The sequence below is a fragment of the Helianthus annuus genome, chromosome 12 (genome assembly GCF_002127325.2).
Source record: "Helianthus annuus cultivar XRQ/B chromosome 12, HanXRQr2.0-SUNRISE, whole genome shotgun sequence".
Classification (NCBI taxonomy): Eukaryota; Viridiplantae; Streptophyta; class Magnoliopsida; order Asterales; family Asteraceae; genus Helianthus; species Helianthus annuus.
In genome coordinates, this window is record NC_035444.2 from 132,409,417 (window position 1) to 132,423,285 (window position 13,869).

Here is a 13,869-nt window from a genome sequence, read left to right on the forward strand (position 1 = left end):
AAAAGTTTTGAACTCAGGTTTTCAGTTTTAACCTTTTTAAGCCTATGTGAAATTACCAAAATGCCCCTACGGTGCATAGTATGGTTATAAATAATAAATTTCACATATATATGATACCCTAATGTTATAACTTATGAGATTAAGTATATTTACTAATTTAATCAGACCTGTACCTCAGGTTATTATTTAAACTCTTTTATAAACTTTAAAATGACCAAAATACCCCTATGGGGCATAGTTTGAGTTTAATTTCGTTTTGGGCATAACGGAAGGTATCCTGGTGATATCACAACATATTTAGGGCATACTAACTTAGGAAGCCTGTTCATGGTTCATTTGGTTACTCGTTACGCACTTTTCGCGTTCGGACCGGCGTATGTAACTAGTTTGCATATATTAGCCGAAACGGGTCAAACCATATCGTTTTTATCTCAACTTCCAGAATGTGTTTAAGTTACCCATATTAAACAAGCATGCAAGCTTGTCGGGTCAAAACCACATTCTAAATCGGTCTTCGCTTTGTCATGCGTTTGAACCGTATTCTTCTGATTGAAACTAACTGGTCTGAGCTTAGGCTTAATTAAAGACCCGTTAGAAATCTAATAGGTTATTAAAAACCTTCGTTCCAGATTTAGGAGCCCAGTAAAAGCTATCTGTACTTGCTTGGTGGTATACGGCTAGGATAAATTGTATAAATTTGCTCAGGTAAATACATTTAACTTATTTTCCCTATACGGGCTTGGGGTACGGTATATAAAATACCGCTTGGTCGGGGAATTGACCTTAACCGGTCGGTGGTTAAGTGCTGTCAAATTAACCCGTTTAAAAATGTTGTTTTGTTTGTTTAACGCCTTTGGGGGCTTAATGACCATGTCCCGGATATCCTTGGCATCATTCAAAGAATGGCCACGACCTTAGCACACGGGTGTAGGCGTACACCCGTAGTGCATTTCAATAAAGTATAAATCGTCGGTCGAGAGAAGTCTCGCGGCGGAATTATATTAAGTGGTGCGTCTATTAATCTTTAACCCGGTACGACCCGGGCCACTGAACGCATAACAGACATGTAATTCTTTTACAAGATTATAAGCAAATAATTATCCCAAGTTATAAAAAGTTTTGTGCCGTGGGCATTCAAATCAATTTTTAAAACATTTTCAAAATGAGTCAGTTAAATTGTATTTACCAGTGTAAACTGACGTATTTTCCAAAAAGGCTAAGTGCAGGTACTACGCGTAATGGGCTGGTCACTCCTTAGCATCAATAAATGTCTCGCAAGCTTAGGATGCCTGAAGTCTGTTGAACAATGTTTTACTTTATTTGCGATCCGCCTGTGGATCTTTTACTTTCTGTTTGTAATACTTGGATATTACTTCATATCGGATTGTAATATAATTATCTTCCGCTTCCGCTGTGCATTTAAATTTATTTGTTTGACTATGATGATATCAACTACGTCACGGTACTCCCCACCGGGCCCACCGGTGACACGTGGTAAAATTGGGGTGTGACAGGTTGGTATCAGAGCCAACGTTGAGTGAATTAAACACTAGCCTTTTGTGTTTAATCTCAATGACACAATAGCACATTCCTTGACCTTCTGAGTCTAGACTTAACATAGGAATACCCTCATCTCTATTCGGAGAACTTTTGCTTTCAATTCTATATATTCTAATATGTCGCCAAGCAAAGAAGCCATAATGGAAATTCTCCCCATTAGAAGCCTAGGGAAGGCTGAGCTTCGTACTGCGACTAGGATTAACGTGCAACCAAGGAGAAAGTATTCAGAAATAAAATAAAGAAGAAACTCCTTTTGCTAAAGATCGTCTCCTTAGTAGTCCTTATAAGGACATATTCATCTTTCAGTCCCTTCGAGGACAACATTATTCCTTAGAAGTCCCGTTTAGGGCAGCCATGTACCTGTATAAATTTTAATGGGACGATTAGATTTAAAATAACGTTCATATTATAAGATCTACCATTATTATAAGATGGCAAAATCTAAAAAGGGACAAGACCTAGCTCAGGTGTCATTTAAGACAGGGCCAAGATGGTATCTCCATAATTAGATTCAGATCCATAATTAACATCTCAATTTAGGGTTGATCTGCGTTTAATATTATTAAAAGAATCTTAGGGGTAAAACCTAGCCACGTGTCATTTTAGACATGGCCAAGACGGTAGAACCTGTCCAAATGATTCCAAATTTTGTTAACATCTCTGAGTATGTTAACATTCATGGCAAACTGTGAATTAGTAAAGTCACACAAGCCATCTTTTAAAAAGGGTTAATTTAAATTCCCTGTATTTATATAACCATCCTTTGAGGATGAAGTGCCTACGGGTAATAATTAACGTCCTCTGGGACTAAGAGACAGTAGGAGTCTGCAACTCACTGTCTAGAAAAGGTAATGAACTTGGATTCAGATCCTAATACTTCGATTCTGTGAGAATCCTGGTTATAAATTATACTTGTCCACGTGACTAGGCCTTGTGTGCCATTATTAACTTATAATATGGGATTCATGATAAGGATCCTGAACAGTTATATAATTAGCAAATTAACTAAAATGGTTATTAAAAACCAGAGGTTATAAATTTTAGTGAATCTATATAAGGTTCAAAATCCTTGTTTACACCTGTAAACATGATAACATTCCTGGCAGATGTGGTTCGATTAAATCGCATAAATCATCCTCATACTGGATTCTCCCGAAATCCTTTCTTATTTTATGATTTAAGCATCCATTAGGGATATAACGCATGCGGGCCATATTCATTGTCATAAAAGACAAAAGACAGTCGTAGTCTACAACTCCCTGTTAAGAAAAGGCGTTGAACAACGTTCAAGCCTAAATACCTTGATTTTTCAAAATCATGGTTTATAAATTGCCCCTGTGACTTGGCCTTTTGTGCCATGGTTGTACTTTTATTAAATCCAGGATAATTATAATAAAAATCCTGAATAAAATAAATATCATTCCTTTCCTGCCAGTATTTATATAAAAAAGAATCTCAAAGGGTAAAACCTAGCTTGAATGTCATTAAAGGCTTGGCTATGATGGTAAGACCTGTGTAAGAGATTCAAATCCTTGTTAAACACACGAAAACGTGTTAACACTCCCGACAACAGTGATGCGATAAAATCACACTTGTTATCTTTATATTAGGAACTTCCAAACCCTCATTTAGCCTAAATGATCAATAGGAATCATGACTAATAAACGTCGAACATCATGTACACATCTAAACATACATCTGGGATGTATACCTACGGGTAAAGATGTATACATAAAAGGTAGTTTTATTTCATAACTTCTTGTCAAACAAAGAACTGTGAAATTTTCCGATCAAAAGGAATCATTGATTATGTTTTAAAGTTTCCATAGTGACAAGGCGTCAGTGCCATCAGAAAGTCCTTTGGAACAAGCCCTTGCGCTATATGAAATGTCAGTACGACATTGACAGTTGTGACTGATGTTCCCTGTCTAATAAATATGAATGATAATATTCCGTTTAAACGCCTAAGATGGTTTATTTAAAAACCTAGGCAAAACATAATCAAATAAACTTAATACTATCTATTGGCCCATATGGTTGGTTCGCACCATGGCTATTTAATTATCAAGTTCGAAAATTCCCTATATAATTAAATAAATTATTACTACTTGGTTTGTAGCCTTCAAAGCATCATCATGGCCGACCCCTCTGAAACTCGCAATCATCCAGTTAATCAGAATGATGATGCAAGACTGAATTTAACGGGCACCGAGTTACAGGCTATGATAGATATAGCCGTAAACAACGCTGTGGACCGTGCGTTGAAGGATCATAAGCGAAAGTGCGATGACACCCCAAATAAAGGTTGTAAAAAGGGTAAGACCGGTTCGAGCTATGACCAGTCCAAACCAAAGGAGGCGAAACCCAAATGTAAAACCTGCGGGAAGAAGCACTTCGGAAAATGTTTCTATGAGCAGACCAGGGGATGTGAAATCTGTAAAGTGGTGGATCACGAGACCCATGAATGCAAGGACTCGAAAGACAACCAGCAGTTAGGTGAAAAGACCAGATGCAAAACCTGTAGGAAATACCACCTCGGGAAGTGCAGAATTGCATCCCAGCTTTTACATTGTGGAATCTGCAAGTCCAAGGGACATAAGACTTTGGATTGCAAGAAGTTGGGAGACGCAACCTGTTATGGTTGCAATGAAAGGGGGCACATCAAAACAAACTGCCTAAATAAAACTAAGGAGCCTGGTGAGACTAAGAAAACCAACGCTAGAAACTCTCAAATGGATGCTCAAGAAGCTATTCAAGATGACAATGTCACAACAGGTACTTTCTTTATTAATAATGCTCATGCTAGAGTATTACTTAATTCAGGTTCAGATAAGTCTTTCGTAGACAATGGATTTTGTAAATCTTTAAATCTGCCTGTTAAAAACTCTAAGCGTTAAGTATAAAGTAGGATTGGCCAATAGTACCTCAGAGACTGCTCCAGCAATATTAGATGGATGTTATATATCCATTAGGAACCATTCTTTTCCACTGTCCTCGTTTCCGTTGAAATAAAGGGATTCGATGTAATAATAGGAATGAATTGGTCGTCCTGTAACCAAGCCCATATGGTGGGTAATAAGAAGCAAGTAGTTATCAAGATTTCTTATGTTAAGCCCTTGACAATTCAAGGAAGACTCATGGTAAGGATAGCCTGAGCACTTGTTGAATTTGGTATTTAATACCAAAGCTTCGGGTATGGAAAACTCGGAAAGGACAGACAACAGTCGCGATGCTAGAAATGCGACAAATATTAATGGTGCAACAGATGTGAGCCTCAATGTTAGTGAAGTTAGTCTCCAAAACTGTAATAAACACAGCTGCTAGTAAGGATATAAGAAAAGTCATGAAAAGTTTTCAAAACCTGCTCATCATAAATCCACTAAGGATCTACCTCAGCTACTCACGTTATATTGATTAAGAAATAACAAGTCAAAGCTGAGATTGCCCTGAAATTGTTAAAGATTCCGCAGCTAAGCTAAAAGGGATTAAGAATGGAGGCGTTTAACCCTCCTGATGTACGATTAAAGGCAGTTCACCTTAGTAATGACATTAGATAAATCACTTATTGTGATCCTTTTTCTAAGAATTACGTTTGGTTTCAGGTATTGCTAAGCCTCTCATAAGACCGTAAGCTTAGTAAACTTTTAGAAATTGCCCATAAGAACCCCAGATACTAAGTGTAAGGTAAAACTTACAAGCAAAATTATAAGAACCATTACTTCTGTTCCTGTCAGAAACTTCTAATCGTAGAATTTTAGAAGTATCCTCTCTCTAGAGGAAGTGCGTTAGCATATTATAATTGATATCTCTTTAATCTCTATCGATTAAGAATACCAGATGGTATGACGAAAGTGCCATATGAGGGTTGATGTATCGTAACAAGTTCCATAGATTGCTTCCATGCCTGATCAGTATGGAGGTTTAATGCATGGAACCCCAAAGATATCCCAATAATCATATGATACTAAAAGTCAACTAATGGTATTCAAAGAAGATATCCACAATGGAACTGTCCAAGTAAATGTCTCCAGTTAAGGGAATCCATAGACTCAAAATATGAATGTGTCCCTTACCTGATGCAAGCAATGATGGATGAATTGGAGTCTGAGATTTGGAAAATCTCTGTAACCTCCTTGTATCTTGATTATCTTTTCCTAAGATTACCCTGTTACCCCCTGAGAGGCAAGTAGAGTTAAGATTTATAACTCATTTAGGGTTGTATTAATATGAAATCTCCAAGACGGCTAGTACCATCATTGGAAGAATCGAAACCTTGATTAAGTAAATTTTGAAATAGAAAATTCATATAGCCTAACTCAATACTCCGAGGATTCGGTATTGTTAATTAAGAAAGACGGTTTATGCATTGATTACTGCAACCCTAATTAGGCAACAATTAAGAATTTCCATCAGCTGCCCGGGATCGTCGATTTGTTCGACTAGCGACAAGGATTAGCTATTCCTTAAGATTAGTTTTAAGCAGTGATTGGAATAACCAACTCACCTTAAGATAAACTTTTATATAATAATTGTTATATAAATATCAAGGCTGCTCCTTGGGAGACCTTGTATAGATGAGATGTTAAACATCTATTGTTAGACAAAAAAAAAATTGGTAAGTCCAATTATTAGGATCTGAAAGTTGCCTTGGAAACAACGAATAAGATCGTGCACATCCGTAATCATCTATAAGTTGCCGGTATTTGGCAGAAAAATCAAGGATTAATGAATGTAGCAACCCTCCTAAGTTTTTGATTAAGGGATAAAGTTCAACAAAGATATCACCCTGGAAGGGTGTACCAATCTATTAATTACCAGACAAGTTAAGCTCTGAATATACAGAACCATTCAACGAAATCGAATGTATCAAGATCAAATAGCTTATGAGCTAAAACCCATTTAAGGAGTTTGGTGGAACTCACAATATGACCCACACTAAAGGTTTAAGGATATGATTCCCCAATAAGTCAAGAAGCATTATCACGTAATGATATGCAGATCTATGATATGATGAGAAACCTGTATCGATTAAGGATCGGCCGGTTAAGAAGCCCCAAAAAGGATACACGTACCTATTATAGAGGTCAACTTGGGAGCTTGGGAGGCTCCAGATATGGTATAGAAGTCATGTCCATTATGCAACAAAAAGAACTTCCAGCATTTTAACAAATCTCGAGGTCGAGATTTCTTTTAAGGGGGTGAGGATGTAACACCTCGTAAAATCACGTCCAATGATGTATTGACACGTGTAATAAACACTAATGAAGTCAAACAGTGAAATTTAGGGACTAATTTTTTCGAAAAATCGAAAACTTTGATTATAAAAGGACTGAACGTGTTAGCATACCTAAAATAAGTTTTTAAATAACCTCTTACGATGTTTATATTCACAAATGTGCCATTTGATGATTAAGTGTAGCCGTTTGCGTAATTAATTGAAAGTTTGCGCAATAAAGGGTTAAAAGCGTCAATATGTTAATTCTTACCTCTGAGTGACCTTTTAACCAACCGGGAGCTTCATGGTATTTGATTGTACTCTCGGGAATGCCAAGTAATGGCCATCTAAGGTTTTTATGCTTATAAGTAAAGTTACGCGCAACTTTGCAAATTAGAGGGACTAAAAGTGTCAATATGTTTAATTATACCTCTGAATGATCTTTTAGCGAACCCGAAGCATCGTGATGTTTAATAATACTTTCAAGGATGCCTAATATGGATTAGATGAGGCTTCAATACTAATAAATGATGAAATGCGCAAGTTTGCGCAATAGAGGGGCCTAAAGCGTCAACTTTTGAATCTACGCCATTCGGGGACCATTTAAGCAAATGGGAGCATAGTAATATTTAAGTATATGCTTGGGAATGATCATTATGGGCCATAGAAGGCTTAGATATCATTAAACGGCATTTCGCGCTACTTTGCGCAATTAAGGGACTAATTGCGTCAAACTGCAAAAGGAGGTCAAATCGTATGGTAACGGACCTTTCGGAATATGTCCATAAGTTAAACATACCCTATTTATTCTTTATATAGCTTAGATATAGGCTTAGAGGTGTTTGGTGCGCAAAAATAAACTTTTATGTCATGCAGGGACTAAAAGTGTCAAAAAGTGCACAAGTTTGCACTTTTGCGCATATCTCGCATTCTGAATATCCCCGGACACCCAAAAATTTATGTAAGCAATAAAATATTTTATTTTAGTGTTTGGCTTGAAAAAATTCCATTCGTCGCGTAATTTGGATCGTTTTTCGCGTCCGTTCGTGTTTCGTCGTAATTAGCCGAACAACGGGACCGTACGACCAAACAGACGGACATCCGACATATTTTTAAGCATATTTCATATCCCTTATTCTTATGCATCATTGTAGAGCCTTGAAAGTGACTTAACGGGCCTTAAATGTGTCAGAAAAAGGCATTTAACATGTACAGGGGCTAATCTGGACAGTTTTGAAAGTCAATTATGTTGGAAAACATAACAGGGACTGACATGGTCATTTCTGGAACTTGAAAACAGAATAAAAAGCTGCAGGACCAAACTCAGCAAATTGCCAAACTTATTTGCTGGAATGGTGTAACACCTCGAAAATTTGTAGGTCCCTCGGAGGTTGAGATTAAACCTTATCCTTGTTATGTTTAACACACTAGCAAGTGCGGAATCCAAGCTAGAATGCAAACCGGTAGTTTATATGAGAACACAAGCTACAAAGAGAAAGGTAGACACACGAGATATCAAAGTTTTCTCTTGTATTTCAGTGGACACGGTTACAGCCCTTGACCAAACTGAAAATACGCTCTCTACAAGACTAAGTTCACTCACTCTAAAGTGAACACATTACATGACTATATATACCCATCACAGTACGTCTGGTCGAAGGATCAGATAGACTGATCGAAAGATCATCTGTCGAACTGAAACCTATCGAAGGACCACATATACCTCGAAGGATGATATCCTTCAAGGTCCATCTACATCCATCGAAGGTTTATCCTTCGAGCTCATCGAAGGATATAAACAATCCTTCGATGACTCATCCTTCGACACAAACATGTTACAAACCATGTTCTAACTGTTTGGCCAAGTCAAACCAGGAGGATGGTTGACTTGGTCAAACTTACATCAAAACACATATTAACAAACATAAGACGTAAACAAGACTAACAAAAGACATCGTTTTATATCATGACAAAATACAGACAAAGTACAGACACAAGTGCACCAACAAACTCCCCCTTGGCTGTAGCTTTGTCTCGATCTTCGTGTCTTCAAGTCTCTGACGTCCTTTCAACCGTTAAGTGATGCGTTGACCATGCACTTCCCGCATTCACAAGTAGGTTGAAGCAATACAGAGCCATCTTCTGAAACTTCATTGCTTGTGCACGATCCCTAACCAAGTAGTTGATCTCATGATCCTTAAGAATAATAATATCCGACCTGGACATGTTAGTAATCCACATTGGATCTATCATTCGAAAGTTCTCTGGACTGTCTTGGAATAAGATCACCGCTTCTCCAGTATCTGCATCATAAACCCAGCAACGAAAGTTACCCAGAAAATCTGTCCTCATCTTCAACAACGGTATTTTCTTCATCAACTTCGGAGGATGATAAACCAATCGATAACGAGCAGTATTTGTATCTGGATCAAGCGTGAACCTGATCTGCTCGTATCGAGGGAACTGCGACCTGTATAGCGGATCCTTCCAACCAATTCTTCGTTCCAACCTGATCTTCTTGGCGAACAGATTCACCATCTTGTCTTCGACTCGATTAATAACCCTCAGCTGAGCCAAAACCGCAACATCATAATAAGGAAGTAAAAGAATGCTGAGAAGAGACCTGAAGTACTGAAGGCCGCATTCTCGCTTCACAACCATGCAGTGAAGCTCCTTGATGAACATCCAGCTGATAATACGACCCCGAGCCTGATTCTTTTCCAGATTCATGTAGTTGGCCTGATCCAACGGAGGGAGCGGAGGAGGATTCCTAGCTAGGAAATCCGCTCGCCATTCGTTCACGGTCTTCTCACGGTTTTCTTGAGCTGTAGGAGAATCTGAAGAAAGATTAGTAAATTCTGCTGTCTTTGCCGCCACAAACTCATCATCAAGCGCATTAAACTCCACATTATCTTGACCAACATAAACAGGACGTTCCGGATCCGAACCGATGAAGATTTCTTCAATCGTAGAGAAATCGGTTTCGTCCGGAACTAACGGAGTATCATCGATCGTCTTCAAATCAACTTCAGCCAATTCCTTCAGAGCTAATATACGTTCATCAGACATCTCTGTAACGTGTTCTCCCTCTTCTAATAGTTCACCCGTGACTGGATGATACTGTTGAACAATTGAGGATTCAGGGAGATCGGTAAACGCTTCCGGTTCAAGACTAACATGTTCAAACCCTGCCGAAGCTTCCAATGTTTCAGTCTGCTCAGACGGACCAGTAGTAGCTGTTGGAGGAGCAGTAGGAGCATCTTGAGACGTACCAGACCCACCTGCAGCACCGGATGCAGTTGCACCGGAACCTGAGGCAGCTGGTTGATCAGGATTTGCTGCATCATCGTCTTTGTCATCGCCACGCTTTGAGGGAACGATGCCTAATGCTTTGCACCTTTCATTCCAAAGCGTAACTACTTTGTGATCAATTTTCTTGAAGTTTGCTTGGACAGGCTTGAAGGCTTCTATTAATCGATCATCACGATTTTTATAGCGATCCGACAGCTCTTCATGCTTCTGCTTTAACACTTTTGCCTCATGCTCTAACACAGTGCTATGCCCTTTCATTATCTCAACTTCCCTATCACGAGCCCTGTTTGCTTCTTTCAGTCTTTCAATCTCTAGAGCTTGTTCTTTTATCTTAAGATTCTGTGCACTAACAATTGAGACTAGCTTGTTGTGTGCCTCCACATCATGTGTTCGCTGTACACGATACTCTTCAGTCTTTCTAGTATGTCGACCGACTAAGTTACCCAATTCACTGACTTGTTCGATCAGGAAGTGAATTCTCTCAGCTTCAGACAAACCAGACAATGTTTCTGCTAGAGTCGGCCGTGAAGGCTCAGGTCCTGAGGAGCCAGACTGACCAGATGGACCGGAAGTACCTGTTGGACCAGTAATAACAAGAGGAGGACGTGTGTGTGTACCTGAGACAGGAGTTGCAGGCGGCTGTTGATCAACAGTCGCCGTGCGTGTCCCAGTAGACGTCTGCGGAGAAGAGACCAGCGCCAGCATCTCTGATGTAGTTAATTGATCACTGACAGGTGGTAGCTGATGCTCTGGTGGCGTTGAATGTTGAATCGAATCAGGTATAGTGACATCACCAGCAGTTTCACCCATTGACCCTGATCCGTCCTTTGATTTCTTTGAAGTACGAGTACCCTGTTTTCTTGCTTTCCTCTTCTTTCTAACCAAACCAGGAGCAGCAGGAATATAATCATCATCTTTGTCAGATTCTGCGGCACTAACCAGTTTCTCTATACATTCAAGACCACGAAGATTCCCGCACTGATCATAAACCTTTCGCATCCCTGGTGGAGGAGGATTATCATCCTCAGAAGACGAATCATCGTTACCAGAACCTCCTTCATCATCAGAAGACGAACTGCTTTCATCCACCAACCTCCTCGGCTCGTCCACCTTACCTTTACCTTTGTCGGTCGCATCATCGCCTGACCGACTTGCAGTACCACCATCTCCACCTGCACTACCACGAACATCAGAATCGACGAACACTCTTTGAACTTCTTCCGCAACAACATTCACATCAATTTCAGCATGTGTTGCAGCACTGGAACTGCCAGCATTTTCGTTATTTCTGATTTGATTTCTTGTCCTTACACCACTGAGAACATCACCTATAATATTCTGCTGAGGATGAATGTTATGAATTCGGGTTTTAGGAACTAGAGGAATTTCAACATTGGTCCTCAAGTTATTGATATTTAAATTCCCGATATCATTCTGAAGCTGTTGAGTTGTAGAAGATGATGCATTTTCTTCTTGGACAATTGGCGCAGACACTGGATCCGTTGCTTCTGAAGTACCTTGAACCGGATGCGGTGCTTCACCATCATTTGCATCAACATACTCCTCATCTTCCGATGACAAATTGTAGTCGACAGCATCATTAAACACCTCATTTGAAACGAGATTGTTGACAGAAGAAGATGCTTGTGAGTCAACAATGATTGGGCGAACTAACTGAGAGCCAGTCGCATTGTCGCTTTCAGACAACATTTGAGCAATTGCATTGTCATCATCAAATGTCGGCAGATTGAATGAGTCGAAAAGACCATCATAATCGAACATCCATGGATCTCCAGAAGGCTTCGGTGGATTAGAATATCTTTGAACTTTTACTTCACCCCACTCTTCAATCTTCTTGGTAGTCAGGTTCCATACTCGCAGATTAGGAGTAGCATACCCAAGGAAGTAACCTTCGATAGCTTTGGCACCAAACTTCCCGTCAGGCTCAATCATGGTACATGGTGCACCAAAAGGTTCTAGATATTCCAAGTCAGGAGTCTTCTTGTGTAGGAGTTCGAAGCACGTTTTGCCATGTCTTTTCACTGTGAGAACCCTGTTTAACGTGTAGCAAGCCGAGGTAACAGCTTCAGTCCAGAATCGAACTGGAAGCTGAGACTCAACCAACATGGTTCTTGCAGTCTCAATTAAGGTTCTGTTCTTTCTTTCAGCGACTCCGTTTTATTTTGGCGTGTACCGAGTGCTGTATTCATGAAGGATTCCTTTTGCAGTGCAAAATTCATCCATAACCCTGTTTTTGAACTCGGTTCCGTTGTCGCTTCGAATTCGCCTCACCTTTAGATTATAAAGATTTTCCAACAAGGTGATCAAATTCTTTAGAATTTCTGGAATCTCGCTCTTGTGGACCATGGAAGCAACCCATGAAAATCTTGAATAGTCATCAGTGACTACCAAGCAGAAAACCTCCCCGTGCACACTCTTGTGTTTGATTGGGCCGAAAAGGTCCATATGCAGACGTTCGAGTGGCATGTTTACAGTGTTAACCTTCTTCAATGGATGTGATTTCTTGATCTGCTTCCCTTTCTGACACGGCACACAGACATCTTGAAGTTGAAAATTCTTCACATTGACACCTCTCACCAGATTGTTTTTGACAAGGTGATTCATTTTTCTGAGGTGAATATGACCCATCCGTCTGTGCCAAGAGATCGTCTCCTTTTCAGTGGCTTTTGAAATAAAGCAAGTAACTTGTTTGGACTTAGTTATTGCTTGGCTCATATCAAGGACATACAAATCATTAACTCTTGGTGCTGATAAGAGAATCCATTCTTCGGGAATCTTGAATCCTGGCTTCAGCACATAACAACCGGCATCATCAAAATGCATGGTGAACTTCTTGTCGCAGATCTGAGAAACACTCAGGAGATTGTGATCCAACTGTTGCACATAATTGATTTTGTCGAAACTCACAACTCCATTTGAGATCATTCCCTCGCCGGTGATATACCTTCCTTTGTCTCCAGCAAATGCAACATATCCTCCTCTTATACTTCTCACATCGAAAAGAAGACGATAGTCGCCCGTCATGTGCCTGGAAGCCCCACTATCAACAATCCAATGACTATTAATAGTTCCTCCTAGAGCCGCCTGCACATGCAACTAACTTATCAGTTTGAGAGGGGGACCCAAGCCTTTGTGGACTTGGGTCGTCCTTGATCATCAAGGAAAGTGATTTCAATCACTTGATGATTAGGAAAAAGAACCTGTGGTGCTCCCCCTGATTGAATTACCTGCTTTTGCTTCCAAGCTGTTTGTCTTTTACCAGTATTTGAATTTATTGTTTTAGCATTTACTAGTTTTACAGTTTCAGGTTTTGCTTGTACAGGTTTTTCTTCTTTGACCTCTGATTTTAAGGCCTTTTCAATTACCTTTTGATTCTTTTGCTTTAACTTCTTTTCCCTTTCTTTCAAGACACGTGGGTCTTGTTTCGGGGAAACTGGTCGTTTTTGGTAATCGATTTCTTGGGGAGCACTCGTTTTTGACTTCAGCTTTTGCACTTGTGGGCAATATCTTACAATATGCCCAACTGTGCCACATTCAAAACATGTTCTCCGCTCTACAAACTTCGGAGAAACATGTTGATGACCAGACGGAGAACCAGACAATGAACCTTGTGATCTAGACGTGCTTGGACCTAAATCACATCCGTTGGTGTGTTGGGTGTAATTATTCTGATCATTTCGTTTTAAAATTCTAACTTGTTTTACAAAATCAACGTTAGATTTATCCTGAAATGTTTCAAGTTTGTCTGAACCCGTGGATCC